An 18,807-nucleotide genomic window follows, 5' to 3' on the forward strand; every position below is an offset into this window, starting at 1 on the left:
ATTGAAATTTAGTTGTTGATGCTTTTTGTAATGTTTTATAGTGCTGTAGTGTTTTGAACATTTGTTTTTGTCTTTACAGTATTTTACTCATCCAATGCTCCACACACACCACTTAAACAACTAACACATGCTACATCACATGTGGACCACATTAATCTGGAGCTAATGTCAACATCCTACAGTGTTCTGCAAAATCGATGAGTCCTGGGCCCCTTTGGAAATACAGTGAGCCATTACGAGACCGGCCAATCACTTCTACACCAATCAATGCCAATGTTTAAAGGATTCTGCTGTTGCATTGTGGTCCAAAACCTGCACAAAAAGGCCAGGGTTATTCTGCCTATTTATGTATCTGCTGCAAGTTTACCACCAATCTATAAAGGATATTGATAACCGCTAATATTGATTACCTGCAAATGAATGAATGCAGCCATCTGTGGTAGAAAAAATCTAATGTTGCGGGTTAAAGGAGCAGACCCATATTCTTTTGGGGATTTCATACATAATGCATGTGTGCTGTATGGGAAGAGTAAATCTGATAATGTGTGTGGGAGTATTTGGAGGTGCTGATACGTGCTTAACCATCTCTGTTCAATAGTTTCTAAGATTAATCTCAATTTGCTAATGTATCCTTAAGTATGCCTATCTTTTACTTGGGGAGGAAAAATCCATGGTCCCGCTAATAGGATCAGGGCAATAGCAACCTCACTGTTAGTGTCACTACTTCCTGTCCAGTTTTATTTCTATGAGACTTTTGCAAAGTTGCACTAAAATAAATAAATATTTAAGGATTAGGCAGCTGTCAGTGAGCTGCAGGTGGATGCCACTGACGACATGTTTAACACCTTACAAATAAAATGAATACTTCACCAGAGGACACTTTTATGTTTAGAGATATTTAAACATTAGACATTTAGAGATCTCTGTCTCAATGCTAACGCTAGTGCTAATTTAGGCACAATACATATTAAAACAACACCACAAAATGAAATATTCTACATGTAAAAATAATTAGGTAGTCTTTATTTGTAATTTAATTTTTGTAATGTTAATAGGTTATTTATATTATGTTTCAGAGTAAAGTGAAAAGATAATATAGTAAATAAAAGTGATTGTTAGCTTTGAGATACAATGAGCCAGTGATTTATATGAGTGGACCATAGACTGTATATATAAATGGACAGAGCCAACCTGCTTCTGCATCCAATTCGGAAGTGATCATGAGCTGCGCTTCCTGCTCCATCAACTCTGACTCCAATTCGCAAGAAAATTGTTGCCCCAAAATGACAAACCTGACAGCAGCGGGTTCGTCTTAAAATGTTGGTATTGACCCAGTCTGTGTGATCCTGGTATTTTTGTTTCGCTATTGTGTCAGTAAATCAAGATATGAACGTTAATAGCAGACAGATAAGCTGCCTTCTTTCACCAAGGTTGCTCCCACTAGGGATAACAACAGCCTGCCACAGCTTTGCTCTGGATTGGCTCTTTGGTTGCTATGATACTCGTGGTCAGAATTCCAAATATGGAGCTTGAATCCAAATTTGTCCATATAACTGCTAGCCGTGATGACCTTCATTTGACTGGAGCCGAACTGGACTGGACATGTTTCTGTTTTTAGTTGACTGTTCCTTATTAAGTTTTGTGAAAGAGGTTACTTTGTTGATTTTAGGTCTGTTAGCAGTGAGATAGAGAGATTTTCTTACATAAATCTGTGGAGTAAGAAATACAAACTGTCCATATGCTTAATAAAAAAGCCTACATTGATTTTCTGTGACTTGATTTAAGAAACATTAGAGCCTTTTCCCACAGCAGGTACTTCAATTTTACCTCAACATGAAAACTCACAGCTTTTAAGCCAGAATCTGTCAAATGCATTTATTTTTTTTTAAATCAGGATATGCATGTCAAAGGAACATTATTAATTGCCACATCAAAGTTAGACATACTGAAGTTGGACCCATTTCTCACTGTCTTAATGAAACATAAATGTCAAAGTGCTATTTCTGTGTTTGTAAAATGACAAATGAGTGTGAGATTGGTTTGATTAAAAAAAAAAAATGCATTTTCAAATTTGTCTGTCAAAAGTAAAGATTGAGGACATAAATGAGAGGCTGCTGTACAACTATACAAGAAGCCAAAACGTATTCAATATGTTGTTTTATCATACATGAAATTGGGCAATAATAATACTGTAGTTCCCACTTGATCAAAATAGGCCTACGTTTCAATTTTGTGTTGGAAAAAAATAGATACAATTTAGATATTTTATTTATTTTTTATTTCATCTTTTTGTGCAGACAGCCACATGTTTAGCGTCATTGCACTTTAACTCACTTGTCAGTTTAAAAAGACACAGAATAATACCTGGGCAAACAGAGACGGGACAGTTTTGGAAAAAAAAAAATTGCTGCTATGTTGTGTATTTTTCCATATTGGACAAATACCAATAAATACTCATTTCTTATGTTTCAACCATAGACTGATAGACTGTGATCATGGGTGTGCTTCCGGCTCCATTCACTCTGGCTCCAATTCACTTTACATTAGAAAACTGTCACCCCTCTTTCCGTAACTGCTACTGTCAGGCTCGTCATTTTGGTCTTAAAATGTTCATATAGACCCCCCTCTATGTGGTCCTGGTATTTTTATTTTGCTATTGTGTAACTTAAGATATGAACATTAATAAGAGACAAATCAGCTCCCTTCTTTCCCCGAGGTTGCTCCCACTAGCGTTGGCACCAGGTTTTACTGACTAATAAGCTCCTGCCCCCTGCTAAACCAGCATCCAGTAACTGCTAGCCTCAGTGAGCTTCATTTGACTGGAGCCGAAAGCTATGGGTGATGTCAGACTCACTTACACTTCTTCATACAGTCTATGGATTGGACCAATATCAATATTAACACTCATTGATTGTTCCTATTTGAAAGCAGCCTTAGAGTTCATATTTGAATCATGCACAAGACCAGCAAGCAAACGGCTGCATTTGAAAGGCCTCCAAATCCAACCAATCACCACTTCAGATCCTGACGGGGGCGTGTCCAGTCATCCCCAGGAAGATACTAGTGCAGCTCATTACTCATTGTCACAGTGCAATTGACAGCCTACATGAGGCTCAAAAACGCACACAAAACCTAAATTATTCGTACGTGATAGTGTAATCTTCACGCACCATCTTTACCACCTTTGTCTTCCTCTGGTCTTCCCCCCACTCCCCAACATATGGCCTAGATCCTGCCCCAGTCCCATGCGAAAACACCACCACATAATAACTTCTTTCTCCATTTCTGCGATCTCAAAAGACGTTTCCTGACATGGCGCCCTTGTCTACCTGTCAGGCACTTTCCCGCTTATTCTCTCCACATCGGAGCTTTGTTTAATTGGTCACATGTTCCCTGGGGTGGCAGTCATGTCGAAACAGCGGGCGATAATGGTTTGTCAAGGGAGCTGCGTAATAAATACAAGCCATACAAAAGCAGATCGACGCTCCAAACTCCCCACCGTATGCCAGTCGTAATTGTATTGTTTTCATAATCGCCTCTCAGTGCAATGAATCATGTTTCTTCTTTTTATCTTAGAAATGCTCCAAGGAACACAGAGCACAAGAAAATTGATTAAGCAATCTAACGGAAGGCCCAAGAGATAAAATTGGTTAGGATTTTTTAATGCGCATTTGTTCAAGTTTGATAATTAGCCGTACTAGCCTGGCTAGTTGTGGTTTCTAGTCGATAACAGAATCGATACCAGTCAGAGAAAATGTCTCTATCAGCTTGGTGACCTTTGGTGGCTCAGTTCTCAGTGTTCAGAGTTCTGTGAGCGACATTTGGTTTTCACTAAGCATTTCAACTCATGCCATAATATAATGTTTTATATTCTTTGTGCCATGTAGTAGACCATCAAACAAACAAAAGCAAAATGTTCCTGGTTTATGTTTCCTCAAAGTGAAGATAGGTATTAAAAAGCTTTCACACCACACTAACAAAGCTTTTACACAGCACTAATTAATTGTCATTCTTCTGGGGGTGGGTCCACTACTTGCTTCATCTAGATAGATATTATTGCTATACCTGTAATGTTTCACAGTATGGCATTATCAAACATATCTTGCATTTTTTTTCCATTTTTACTGTGTCCACAGACTCAATCTGTAACTTGGCCTGCTGGTATCATTTGCTCAATGACATGGAGATGGACGTGTTTAATGCCACATAAGTTGTAGCAAAGCTATACCATCTCCATGGAGACAACCAGGAAGCAGACGCTACAAGAAAAGATACATAGTGGACCTTTAACCTTTAAACCCTATTAAGCGGATTCCACACTATTCCAAAAAGGCAATAGGAAATGTATGTCCTGTTGTTATTCGTGAACATAAAGACCATTCATTACTCAAACAACATGGAATTGGAGTGCCAAGGAATAGCATTTTTGTAGTCACCCCCCTGGTCAAATATGTTGTGATTCAGATCTGAGCAGAGGCCAACACTATATGATCTGAAAGGGATTATGATTTTTTCAAAGGTTTAGGGGCAGCAGTTACTCACTGAATGTCTACTTATTCAATAAACCATTGCTGTAATGTATACCTCGGGCTTCTCTTTTCCTAATCTTATCACCTGAGACAAACATGTAAATAAATAATAGCTACAGTCTTGTTAGAGCAAGGTTTAATTATTCGTGGGCATCTTAAATGGGAGGTGGGAGGTTTTTGCCCAATGGAGACAGCCTGGAAGCCTTGAACACATGCAGAGATACGCACACAGACCAACACAAGCGCGCTCATTCATCATAGTGTCATACGGAGTGGGCTGGAGGGGCTCCTGGGCAAAGGGCTCAAATTAGAATTCCATTTTATCCATGTTGGTCCCTCTTCACTGGAGGTCTGTGCTGTGATGTCAACAGGCCTTCTGTTTGGACCATAATTGTGCCTGGTTAGAGGTTTCTACCACTCCTATGTTCAACGGACTTTTTGAGCTTTTAATAATGCTTTTCGTAATATCCACCCCATTGTATCCTTACCTCTGATTTATCAAAGGGCAGTTTTGTATTATTTGAGAAAGTTCATGTCCTGGATGAGTGGAATTGAAGGATGGACCAAATGCAGAGGACAAATTCCCCTAAAGAGACAATAAAGTACCTTTGCCTTTTACCTGGCTAACTTTGATATTTGTGTTTGAGAGAGTTAAAATATATTGTGCTCCTTTAATAATTGCTAATACAAATTCAGCCTACCGCCTCTAACCAAGAGTGGTGTGACTCTTGGATTCCCATTTCTAAAGGCAATATTGGCTCCCTGTAGAATAAAGTGCCCACGATGCAAATAAAAGAAACAACATTAAGCTGAAATGCGACAGAGAAGTGGGAAGGACATTGCTTATTTATCAGAGAGGTGACAGCTGCCTGATAAAATTTCTCCTTTTTATTGCAACACTCCCTTTTTAAAGCAGAGGAGTTCTAATATACTGATTCAGATCATCTACAGTAGGAGGAAGAGAAATATTGTTCACTATTTATATTACTGACAAATGGTGTGCAGAAAAAGAGAATTAAATGTTATGTTTTAGCCTTTATAAAACTTTAACAACTTCATGTTGCCAGCAGCAAAAGACATATGCATAGGGATTACCAGATAACAAAATTATCTGATAGTCAGTACCATCTAAGAAATACATGACTTTATACTCAAAATATTTTTTTTATTATGAAGGAGGATACGTTTTACCATGATACATCATTTTTATAGCATTTGTATTTGCATGTGGGCTTTTATTTCCTTTTGAAGAAGCATAGTCATTTGAAAATTGCATAACAGTTACCTTATCAGCACAGCTCTTATAAAACCCTTTGTGTGTTTTTTTACTTTAAATGAAGAAACAATAGTCATATAGCAATAGAAGAAAGTGAATTCACTGTAAAATGTGCATTTGATCCCAGTGGGAGATCTACATGTTCACATAATCAAGCTATACAGAGTGCTAACCAATTACCACTGTAATGAGTGACCCCGCTGTTTAACCATTTGAGAAGCTACAGTGGGCAACAGTGGGTGGGTTCGTTTTGGTTCTGGGTGAAAATCAATTATTTGGACTCCAGACTGAAGACCAATTAGCCACAAAATACCAGAAACCATGAATCATGAGACGACCATGCTGTTTAAAAGAATAGTACAACTACTTTTATTAATACAAAGAATGACAAACTATCAATTGTTGAAATTTTGAGCATCTGAATGAACCTGGGAGCTATGTTGTCGGGGACTTCATGCCCCTGGTAGGGTCATCCATGGCAAACAGGACCTGGGGGACAGGTCAGACCAAGAGCGATTCAAAAGCCCTTCATGACGAGTACAACAGCGAGGCCAGCTACATCGCTTGGACCGTGGTCAAGCACAGCCTGAAGGAGCAACGTGGGGCCATCCTCCTGTGGATTCCCCACAAGTGGGAGGATCCGTGAGGGGCCGGTGCAGAGAGATCTGGGCGGCAGTCAAAGTCGATGGCCTTGACTACCGGATCTCCTGACATGGAGACTGAACTTTATCTGCAAATGGATGTCATTAGTCCTGGACACATCTGCAGCCTGCATGTCCATGGGAGTGGATCTCTCCTTCATTTGGTTCTCCTTAAGGTCTCTGTTTTTGTGCTGCTTGTCCAAATGTATTCTCACAGATGCATGCGGATGATGCAGTCATATACACTCAAGCCAAAAACATTCAGCAAGCTGCTGATGACCTCACAGCTGCCTTATCGTTGGTGCATAACTGGCTTAAGGATTCATGCCTCTTGTTAAACACCACAAAAATGGTCTGTATGTACTTTTCAAAACGTCGCACTGAACTAAAGCAATCCAATGTCTTTCTTAATGGTGTAGAGCTTGATCTGGTCTCAGAATTTAAATACCTTGGAGTCATCCTTGACCCAATCAAAATTTCCGCCACATCCGGAATAACTTAAACATGACTGCTGCTAAAACCTACTTCTACTCTATGATCTTCTCCCACATAGACTATTGTTTAACTACTTGGTCTCTTGCCTGTCCCACACCACTTAAAATCATTGAAAACCTCTATAAAAGAGGTCTAAAAATACTTGATAAAAAACCCATTTCCCACCATCACTGTCATGTTCTGAAAAAGCATAGACTATTGGACCGTAACAACATGGTCAACCTCAAAAGAGCTTGTCTAGTTTTTAAGGTCCTACACTCCCTCGCACCACCACCTTTAAAGGAGTACATTAAATATAAAGACAATCTAGCAAGGACCACGTGAGCCACCACCAGAGGTGACCTGCTGATCCCCCACAGACAGGCCACCTTTGGTCAGAATGTATTATCTGTCCATTGTGGGAACCTGTGGAATAGTCTCCCGGTAACCCTGAGAGAATGTCCCACATACAGTTCTTTTAAAGCGCAAATGAAAAACTGGTTATGGTTAAACCAAACATGCACTCACCTATAGTAGCAATGTGATTTTAACTGTTCCATAGAGACATATTTCCATGTATGGGCAAAATATGAAGTTGGTGGGGGTGGGCAAAATATGAAGGGGGTGGGTGCAGAATATAATTGTTTTGAATGGGCGACCAAACTGACTGAAATAATGGGGACTGTGTAATGACTGGAATATGCATATTTTGTATGGTGCAATAATGGGAACTGTGCAATGAGTGTAATGTGCAATGTATGGAATATGCAATTGTGTGGAAAGTGCAATGAAAGGAATGTGCAATTATGTGGAATGTGCAACCATGGGAACTGTGCAGTGAATGTATTGTAGTGCACAATTTTTTACTTGACCCTTTTGTGACCCCAGCCCCTGGGACAACAGATGGAAATTAGCCTTTGGCTATAATCTGGTGTATTTACATTCCTGTTTAATCATGTCTGTTCATCAATATGCATTGTCCCAGTCAAATAAATAAATAAATAAAATAAATAAATACATTTTCCTGCTGGGTTTTTCTGAGTTTTTCCTTGCCAAGAAGGAGGGTCTAAGGACAGGTTGTGCTCTGGGACAGTTATCCATTTCTTTGTTTCCTGTTGATTAATTTGCTTGTCTGTTTCTCTTTCATTGTTGATTTTCTAACTTTCTGTTGGTTATATCAATACTCATGTTTATCCCTAAGAGGCAACTGCTGTTGTGATTTTGGGCTTTACATAAAATAAATTGAATTGAAAATTCTGTTATTGGACTTCTGTGCTAGCCATAGTTTGTCCATAACAAACACCATTTTTGAGCACAAGGGTGTCCATCAGTGCACATGGCACCAGGACACCCTAGACACCTTCGGCTGTGTTTTCTTGGACACTCGGGTGAAAAGAGGGGGCAGAGCTGTCAACAAATCAGCACCTGGTTGTGATCTGGATGTGCTGGCAGCGGAGGAAGCCGGACAGACCTGGCAAGCCCAAGTGTACTGTGAGGGTCTGTTGGGAACATCTGGCGGAGCCCTCTGTCAGGGGAGCTTTCAGATCACACCTCCGGAAGAGCCTCCCAGATCCCGGAGGAGGCTGGGGACATGGATTCCGAATGGGCCATGTTCTCCGCCGGTATTGTTGATGTGGCTGCTCGTAACTGTGGTCGTAAGGTCTGCAGTACTTTGTGCAGCAACAACCCCCCAACCCGGTGGTGGACACCAGAAGTAAGGGATGCAGTCAGGCTGAAGGAGTCCTATTGAGCTTTGTTCTCTTGTGGGACTCCTGAGGCAGCTGAGCATGAAGCAGCTGCAATGAGAATCAGCTTCTCCAAATCTGAGGCCATGGTTCTCGGCTGGAAAAAGGTGGCCCTCTCCAAGTGGGTGGTGAGTCCTTGCCTCAAGTGGAGGAGTATTTCGGGATCTTGTTCACGAGTGAGAGAAGGATGGAGCGTGAGATTGACAGGCAGATCATTGCAGCGTCTGTAGTGATGCAGTCACTATGTTGGACTGTTATGGTGAAGAATGAGCTGAGTCGAAAGGCAAAGCTCTCGATTTACCAGTCAATCTACGTTCCCACCCTCACCTATGGTCATGAGCTTTGGGTAATGACCGGAAGGACAAGATCCCTTAGAGATAGGGTGAGGAGCTCGGTCACACAGGAGGAGCTTGGAGTGGAGCTGCTGCTCCTCCATGTCGAGAGAAGCCAGCTGAGGTGGCTCCAGCATCTGTTCAGAATGCCTCCTGGGCCAAGCATGTCCCACTGGGAGGAGGCCCTGGGGAAGACGCAGGACACGCTGGAGGGACTATGTCTCTCAGCTGGCCTGGGAACACCTTGGGGTCCCACCAAAGGAGCTAGAGGACATGTCTGGGGTGGGGGAAGTCTGGGAGTCCCTGAGACTGCTGCCTCCACACCCGACCCTGGATAAGCAAAAGAAAATGAATGGATAGATGGGTGTTGAAACTTGGATCTGTTATAATTTTCCCACTAATCATTCACTCTGATGCAAATTCAAAATGGCCTCTCTGTTATGAAATGGTAAAGTCTGAAATGTAGGTTTTATAGTGAGTAAAATTTTGTAAAATACTTGCACTTATTGCTTCCCAAATGTGTTCCAAAAATCAGCGTTCATATACTCAAAATTGAATGACTTTATTACAGCATTAATCTGCCAACCAGAACTTTATATGACTATATGAGTATTGTACGAGCACATCAGACGAATTGAGGATGCAGACTTTTGATTACTAAGCCCCCAGTTGCCGTCTGTCTGTCTGTTGGAGCTCATTACTGGTCAGATTTTTGTCAAAGGTTAGAACATCTCTGACCTCTTCTCTTCTGCTTTGATGGTAAAGGTGAACTATTGAACAGAATGTTGAACCATGTTGTGTCAAAGGAGTGAGCTATCTCTTTCAAACTGTGGATCTTTGATGGGTGAAATGGAATTCTTTCATGTTCGTAAATGCAAAAGGCCAAAGTATGCGCAGACAATAATGCAACGGGCTTATTAATTTATTTTCATTTGCCTTATCCGTTCTGTGAAACTTGAAAGTCAGTGAGCTGCAAAAGTGACATTTGAGTTAAAGTCCTATCAGCTGCAAAAGATTAACACAGCTGCTCTGGTTGATTATTCACTCTTTCTGTAAGCAGTGATCATTGGCTGCGCACACACATACACCGCACACATGCTGGCACTATTGAGAGACACCTATGTCACCACACAGACTACTGGTTTCATTATATTACAATCATAATATTGTGATGCCCTTAGTGAGCAAAAGGGAACCCTGTGACATTTATATTAAGCAAACCTAACACTTGCCTGCTTTTTTGTGTGTATTGTGTGTATTTTATTAAGTTGTTTTGAGTTCAGAGTGGACAGTAGAGCAAAGTAATTGATTGACACACCTTCCTTCCCCAAACACTGCTCATTGGTTGATTACAGCCAAGGACTCGAAAGGGAGGAGAACTGAAGACATGAGCCTGAAGACGCAAGCCTGGAGAAAGCTCGCGAGATGGGGGACGTGTAATTGCAGAACGAGAGAGTGGATAGAAAGAAGGCTGGAGCTGAGAGAGGAGACTATACAAAGCTCACAATCAGGGGAGCACAGGGGCGTTTCCCTAGAACCTGTGTGTGTGATCAGATAGTGAAGCAGGAGTGACACCAGCTGAGTGTTTTCATTTGTCTGTGCCCCGCAGGGCTCCAGTGATCATGTGTGGCTAGTTGGAGTGGGGACAGGAAAGAGGACCAACTAAGGAGAACTGATGCACTACAGAAAACAATAAGTAAAAGGACATGTCCCTGCATCTTTGAGGCCCATGTGTATGTAGTCATCTGAGGTCTGGTTTGCTGTGTGACCTACAGCTACAACTAGCGCCGTGCTACAGTTGAGAGGCAGAGGAGGCCAGAACCAGAGGACTAATATCATGCCACTGCTACGATAAGTACTGGGACATGTCCCACCTGCTTCCTATGCGTGTGTGGGATATGAGGTGGTGAATGTCCAGCTAGCTGAGCCCCGGTCACTCTGTCCATAGTGTTTTGATGGCAGTGTAAGGCCCTGTGGTGCACGAGGGCTGCAGACACAGACAGCTGCAAGTGGGTGTGGCCGGCCCTGAGAGCTGGAGTGCTCATCCCACACCTGAACGCACGGGAGCTGCAGAGGACACAACATTGACACCCCTCATCCAATTGCTCTGTTCCCCCCTAAAAAGTAAGAACAGTCACAAAAATGATTACCTACCTCTGTAACTCTTTAGCACTACAGTAAGTGACAGTACAATGTGCATCAACTGACTTGATAGATATCAAGCTCAGAGTGTCTAAGCTCGTACTCACCTGTCACTGGACACTACTGGTGCTTCACATCAACACGAAGAGACAAGTATATCCCCGTGTTTCATACTGTATAACCTCCTTGAACTGTCTGGATGGGGGTTAGCAAGAGTACTGCCCCCGTGTCTTCTTCAGCTGTGCTAACAGTGGCATCTAACAGCTCCCTGGCGAAACAGTCTCTTCAGTCTCTGTATGTACCCTGACATCAAACAAATCACTGCATGTGGACTACCATCTCCCTGGAGGCTGAGGAGCATCTGGTTAACCTGATCATTATCCACCGCTGCTAGCAAGGAGCTTGGCTAATGTCAGTTAACACCGGCATCTCAAGCACCATGTTCGGCACTCAAAGGGGTTCCGGTGTCACTGCACAAACACAACAAAGCAAGTACTATAGGACCTCCCTCGATGACCCCCTTGTCCAATCCTTATCAAATAAGGCTGCTCAAAGCACACAACCATTCCATCACTCCTCTCAGAACAAAAATCATTGATCTCTCCTTTCAAACTGCCATGTTCCCCGCTCCATCAAAACTGCTCTGATCAAACCCCTTCTGAAAAAGCCTAGCTTGGACCCTCGTATTTCCAATCTCCTGTTTATGTAAAAAAAAAAAAGTTAGAAAGTTGTTTCCATCCAGCTCCACAATAATCTCCAATCTACAGTCTTGATGAAAAATTCCAATCTAGTCTCACAGTCTCCAGTTCCACATCCCTCCTCCTTCATCTCAACCTCTCTGCAGCATTCCACACCATTGATCATCACATCCCCCTTCACTGTCTCTAGCAGTACTACACTGCAGATTTCTACTGAATCAATTAGTGAAGTTGAAAGAACTGAGTCCGTTGTCCTGGGAGATGCAAAATCCTGACCCCACACTGTCGCCCCCAGGACTCCATACTCGGTCCAACCCTCTTCACCATCTACTGTACATGCTTTCCTTTAGGTGTGTCATCAGCAGGCATGGAATAAATGTATACTGCTATACTGGTAACATACAACTCTACCTCAAAGTCACCCCATCTGCATCCCCCTCTGCCACTGTCACCCACCTCAGCACCTGCCTGGAGGAAAATAGCTCAAAAACAGAAGCCATTCAAACTGGGACCTCTCAACAACTCCACTCTTCCCACATCACTTCCATTTCACTTTTTGGCCACAACATTCTCCGTAACTCTCCCTCTGTTACCAACCTTGGGGTTCGGTCATCATGTCACCCACATCATTCACCCCTGTAATATTTCTAAGCTCTGTCCCTCTTTCCCACCCGGCTGCAGAGAAGCTCATCCGTGCTGTTTGGTTCCTTCAGAATGCTTGGCAGGAGCATCCAAAAGCTCCAGTATGTTCAGAACAGCGTTGCCAGTGTCCTGAAAAGGATGCGGAAACACAAGCACGTCAACACCATCCTCCACACCCTGCAGTGGCTTTCTGTTCACCTCTGCATCGAATACAAGGTCCTCTTGCACACCCACCACTTTATCCGTGATGATGCCCCCACCTACCTCACAGAACTTCTCACAGCGCATAGCTCAGCCAGGACTCAGTCAGGCCAACAGCAGCATCTGCTCTTGCCCAGGATATGGCTCAAGACTACAGGGGATACGGCCTTTGACGTTGTTCCTTCCCATCTGTGGAACACCAGACCACCTCAGGGCCTATGGATGCTTGGATGCTTTTTGGATGCTTAAAAAAGGACTGAAAACTTTAAAAGCGTTTTCCTGCTAGTTTTGATTAGCATTTTATTTGGACTGAGCAATTTTAATTAGTGGAGGCCTTTTTTCATGAATTCAGTATTTTTAATACAGAGGACTGAGAAATAGTGCAGATTTCTACTGAATCAATGAGTGAAGTCAACTCTGTAAATAAGAGATCAAAAAGAAATTGTCTGAATGTGCAAGGATACTTGAGAGGAGGGTCTTCTTCATTTAAGAGACACTTTCTACAAAATACCAAATTTGATTGAACATCCTAAAAGTGGGCAGTCGTCAGATGTGCTGTAGGGTCTGCTGTATTCAAGCACACAGAAGGAAGGGCTCACCAGGCAAAAAGATCATCATCTGCCCATGAGCCGTTAGCTCTCGGACATCACTGACGTCATGAACTGACGAATGTTCACGTGAATTAAAGGGTTCACCAGTGATGCTCAGCAGAGTTTGGACCACTGCAGGTTTTACTGTTAGCCATCCAGCATAAAAGTTGTTGGATGACAATACCATACTTGGCAGAGATTTCATCCACACCAACTTTTTATGAGAAATAGAAATGAGAAGGGTAAAGTTGCTCGATGCACGTGCTCAGAGGTCCCACAGTGCAGCTGCTATAGGTGGATGCTTGTAATGCTGTGGAGCAGTCTACATTACATAAGTATGATGTATGATGTATAGTGTCCACTCCTACACTTGTACATCTCACCTGGTCTTCCTTGGGATGCTCCTGATGGCTGCTCACTACATTAATGGGGCAGAGAACATGACGGGGATTGTGGGAGAAGAGAAAAGCAAACAAAAATCACACCGATAGAGGCAGATGCTGTGCACATAGAAGAAAGACAGAGCGAGAGACAGAGCGAGAGACAGAGCGAGAGACAGAGCGAGAGACAGAGCGAGAGACAGAGCGAGAGACAGAGCGAGAGACAGAGAGAGAGACAGAGAGAGAGGCAGAGAGGAACGAGCCCAGGGCCATGCTGCTGTTCAGTAGAGCACTTCAGATGTACTGTGTCCCAGGGGTAATGACATTTGGTCCCGTTCCATCAGGTCCAAGAAGGAACCTTTACAATCCAATGCTGGGCTCTGGCTGTGTTGACAATAGTATTGAACGAGCACATTGAATGTAGAGGGTCCAATGATCGCTTATTCAGGAATCATCTATGTTAAAGCCAGGTTGAGATTGTGCGTTAGACCTTCAGACCTAAGACATATTTCTTTTATTTTTTAACTTTCTTTTTAGCCTTTCTCTTTACTGGCTGCATGACAATTGTGTTGCATTTACCGGTAAATGGAGGTGCAGGTTATATTACCCTCTGAAAATCAAACCTACTGCAATCTACACAGAAATCTCTCCCGCTCCCTCAGGTCTGCAGGTCGGGTTCTCCTTGTGGTCCCCAGGCCAAAAAGGAAACACAGGGGTGATCAGGCTTTTTCAGTGGCTGCACCTAAACTCTGGAATGCACTTCCACTGAATGTTAGAATGGCCGACTCACTTCCTGTTTTTAAATCTCTTCGTAAAACTCATTTTTTTAGCTTGGCTTTTAACTCAGTGTAAAGACTTGACATTTATCATGTTCTGTTTTTAATGTTATTCCATCTCATGTTTTGTGTTTTAACTTGTGTACAGCACTTTGGTCGACTGTGTTGTTTTTAAAGTGCTTTATAAATAAAGTTGGATTGGATTGGATTGGAAATTAGATTAGTACAGAATTGGAAAAAAAACAACAAAAAAACATTTAGAATAACTGGACAGTGCTTTGACCCTGTACTGCATTGGTAGATTCAATCTGGTTAAGGATACAGCATGTAACTTCTCTATTAGCGGGTCAGCCACCAGCTCATGTTACTGTGGAAAGGTGTGCCTCCTCATTGTAATTGAATAAAAGCATGACAGATATGTTTAATGTCATACTGTTGAACAATCCAGACAAAGCAATAACATCTCTATAGAGACAAGCAAGAGGTGGACCCCCAGCAGAAACATTACATGCACCCATAAGTTTTTGAGGGTAATTAAAAGAGAGAGAGAGATTTTTTGTTTTTTGTAGTGCATGCCTGGTGACATGGACAGAAGAAATAGTCACCTTCCAAATAAGTCCTGCCAGTATATTCTCTGTTTTAATAACACCATGCTTTGATAACAGTATGTTTTTCATATGACTGCTTCTCTATTGGCTCTCACATTGTACAACACATTTTATATGACTTTTATGGCAGACTTTAATTACAATACTAGATCTCTTCCCTCTTCCCATCCATGTAAAGACTGTGACCGAGCCAAGATATGAGTATCCCATGTTTGTTCTATGGTGTGTGTGCAGATTCATAAGAGATATCACCATAAATACAAAAACAATCAGCTCTCATGCCACGCCTGCATAGTTTATGTGTAAGGCAGAAAGTAATGTGCTGTGTAAATGAAAACTCGACACAGCAGAATGTATTGTCCAGGAGAAAGAGACTGCAGGCAAAGAGAAGTACAAGCACAATGTGATGTTCACCATGATAAAGGCAAATAGATTTTGTCCTATAAATGTTGTCCTCAAATGCATGACAGGGCAGTTCTGTGGAATAAAAATTGTGGTTTGTAGCCTTAACTATAATTGTTTTAACAAATGTAATATCATTACAACTGAATCTGTGTTGCCAGTGTCTAAACCATTTTTTTCTCATTCTCAGTATGTGGACAGGCCATGCCTCACATGAAAGCTCACAATCCAAAATGAGAGACTCCTGAGGCTCATTCTGCTTTCTGATTGGATAATTGTCCTGACAAAATTATAACACAACAACTTGGTTATTATGTCAGATGTTTTTGTAATTAAAAATAAATGTGTATTAAAATTGTTATCAGTAAAAGCTATTTGATTTTACCATCTCATATCTGGGGACACAGATAGGTCATGTTCGTGAAATGAAATCAAAATCTTACTCACTGTCCCTTTAACCAGAAAGAAATTAGACAAATTGCTCTATAAACATTTACAGAAAAAAGTAATTTATCAGTGTATATGGGACCAAGCTATACCTTTGGAACACCTTTTGTTTTATGTTACAGAAATGTTTGTTCCAGCACTATGGAGTGGAAAAGTCAGGGATAGTGCATGTGTGGAGTCTATGAAGGTAACAAAAACTAAAATAATGCATATTCAAACCCTGATTTAATTCAGTGTTCCACATTGGTGCATTACCCCAGTGCAGCAAACATTGTGCAAATACCCGGCTACACTACCACCAGGCTTCACAGTCACACTAACATTAAGACTCCTCAAACACAGGACTTGGTGATGTGTCTTGCTTAAGGGCACAACAGCTGAATGAAATGGGGTGAGTGGGCAGAGTTGAAGGCCATTCTAAAGGGTTAGTTAAATGTGTGTAGGAGGAGTGAGTCCACAGTTTAGACCTTTACACAGCCTGTCTCTGTACTTTACCAGCTGGAAGGGCAAATGCTAAGGCTGAGTGAAGAAGAGCAGTGGAAACCCTAACCTCATTTTCTGTACAAATATAATGCTAATAAACTGTACTACAAAACTCCATTCATTAAGTCTTATTTAGGGCTCTATACCTTAGGTCGCCTGGCCCATTAGTCAGTCAATGTCATTTTAGGGTGCGCTCACAAAAGCCTATCATGATATATTGCTGAAGGAAATATGAACAATAAATGATCATTTTGAAACTAATTTATGCCATTGACACAATAACCCTAAAGAAGAATTATCCCCAAAACTATTCTCAATTTATACAGTTGAAACCAGAAGTTTACATACATGATATAAAAAGACACATCAGACTAAACTTTTCCTGTTTTAGGTCAATTAGGATTACCAAAATTATTTCTATTTGCTAACTAACATGATAATGAGATTTTTTTAGACAATTTTACATTACTTTATTCAAAGTCAGAAGTTTAAATGCAGTAAGATTACCAGTACTATGGCTTTAAACAATTTGGTTAAAACCTAAATGATGTCATGTCTTTTGGAAGCTTCTAATAAGTTTATTGGCAACATTTGAGTCAATTAGAGACACATCTATTATGTATTTGAAGGTAGAACTGAAACACTCTGCTTCTTTGTGTAACATCATGGGAAAGTCAAAAGAAATTAGCAAAGAAGAGAAGAAGAGAATTGTAGACTTGCACAAGAATGGTTCATTCTTGGGTGCAATTTGCAGATGCCTGAAGGTGCCACGTACATCTGTCCAAACTATTATGTGCAAGTATGAACACTATGGGAAAGTCCAGCCATCATATTGCTCAGGAAGGAGACAGGTTCTTTGTCCCAGAGATGAAGCTGCTTTTGTCCAAAATGTGCATATAAACCCAAGAACAAAAGCAAAAGACCTTGTGAAGATCCTGGCTGACGCTGGTAAGAGTGCGTCATTATCCACAGTGAAACTAGTACTGTACCAGCATGGGCTGAAACTTCACTCTGTCAGGAAGACATTTTAGGCGCAAGTGGGTCTTTCAGATGCTCAATTATCTGAAGTTCACAAAGTGCAGTAAGTAAGTAGCAAAATGAAACACTTTGGTTTGCATATAAGAAAAAGTACCCCCAATACATATTGACCCCCAAAAATGACTGAACTATAAGTCAGTGTAGCTTTTATTGTAACACACTAATTCAACTGAACTGTGCCCAAGCCCCTAAGTGCGGTACATTTGTCTAGTGTGAGTGCAAACAATCCTAGCCCAGCACAGTTCGGACCTTGGCATGGTTCACACTTTGGCACGGTTCAGAGTTTGGCACTGTGCGGACTTTGGCATAGTGCATACTTTGGCACAGCATACACAACTCATCAGAGCACATGACAGCACTCCTCGGTATGTTACTCATAAGAGGAAAGATCCATGCTTACCTTGAATAATTGACAGAAGTTTAGTTTCTTGTCTCCTGTTGCTCTTACAGCTACCCACTGCTGTTTAATCCAAAACCTGATTTGAAGCGAGTATATTAAAGATATGTTATGCCGCTGGCCACAGGATGCTCCACAATTTATGAGAGCAATTGTGCATTTCTTCACTTACAGATATTTTATTGCTCAAAAATACCTTGGAATTGCATTGTGGCTGTGAGTGGTGTCGCCCCTCCACAGGTCTGACCAGTAAAATGGCCGGTTGGTGTCACCTGCTCTCCCCAGGCAATAACATCTTCTCCATGGACACAAGGAGGTGGTGGACCCTCCCAACAAATAAAGTTAGAGTGAGGCTTTAGCTTCCATAACTATACAGTCACGTTTGAAACTTTATCTGTCAGTTACAAGCAGCAATTTCCACCATTTTGCAGCTGTTCAGTATTTGTGTCAGGGGTTATACGTGCTCAGCTTGGCTATTTTCTGACATCTACAATTCAGCCCCAGGGCCAAAGTGATGAAATAGGATGCTTATCAGAGGGACGAGGCACAAGTGGACAGCCGACATTTTCAAACTCCGCCATCTTCATTCTCTGCTCAGTTTGTGTAGCATTCCACAACACATCCAATCTCCACTTTTGTGTTATTAAGGGTACAACTGGCCCGGAGCACTTCTGACCAGGCAGTTATTCTGCTTATGCCATCCGAATTTCAATTAAATCCAACCTGATGGAAAAGGAGTGATTTGTTAGACCTGCATGCTGTACACAGCTGTCTGTCAAGGTAAAAAATATGTTTATACTTTGGCACTTAAAGATGTACCATGTAACATTTCAGGTGGAAGTTCCTGATGTCTCCATGTCAGTCCTTTACCTAGAATGGTCCAGAGTTTGGAACATGACTGTACCGTCTAGCTGAGTCTCACTGACCTTCTAAATAGGCTAAAATACCAGACATGACTTTGTAATGTGTTGTATTTCCTAGAGTGGCTGCTTAAACATTAGCTGAT

This window comes from Periophthalmus magnuspinnatus, chromosome 17 (genome assembly GCF_009829125.3).
Source record: "Periophthalmus magnuspinnatus isolate fPerMag1 chromosome 17, fPerMag1.2.pri, whole genome shotgun sequence".
Taxonomy (NCBI): Eukaryota; Metazoa; Chordata; class Actinopteri; order Gobiiformes; family Gobiidae; genus Periophthalmus; species Periophthalmus magnuspinnatus.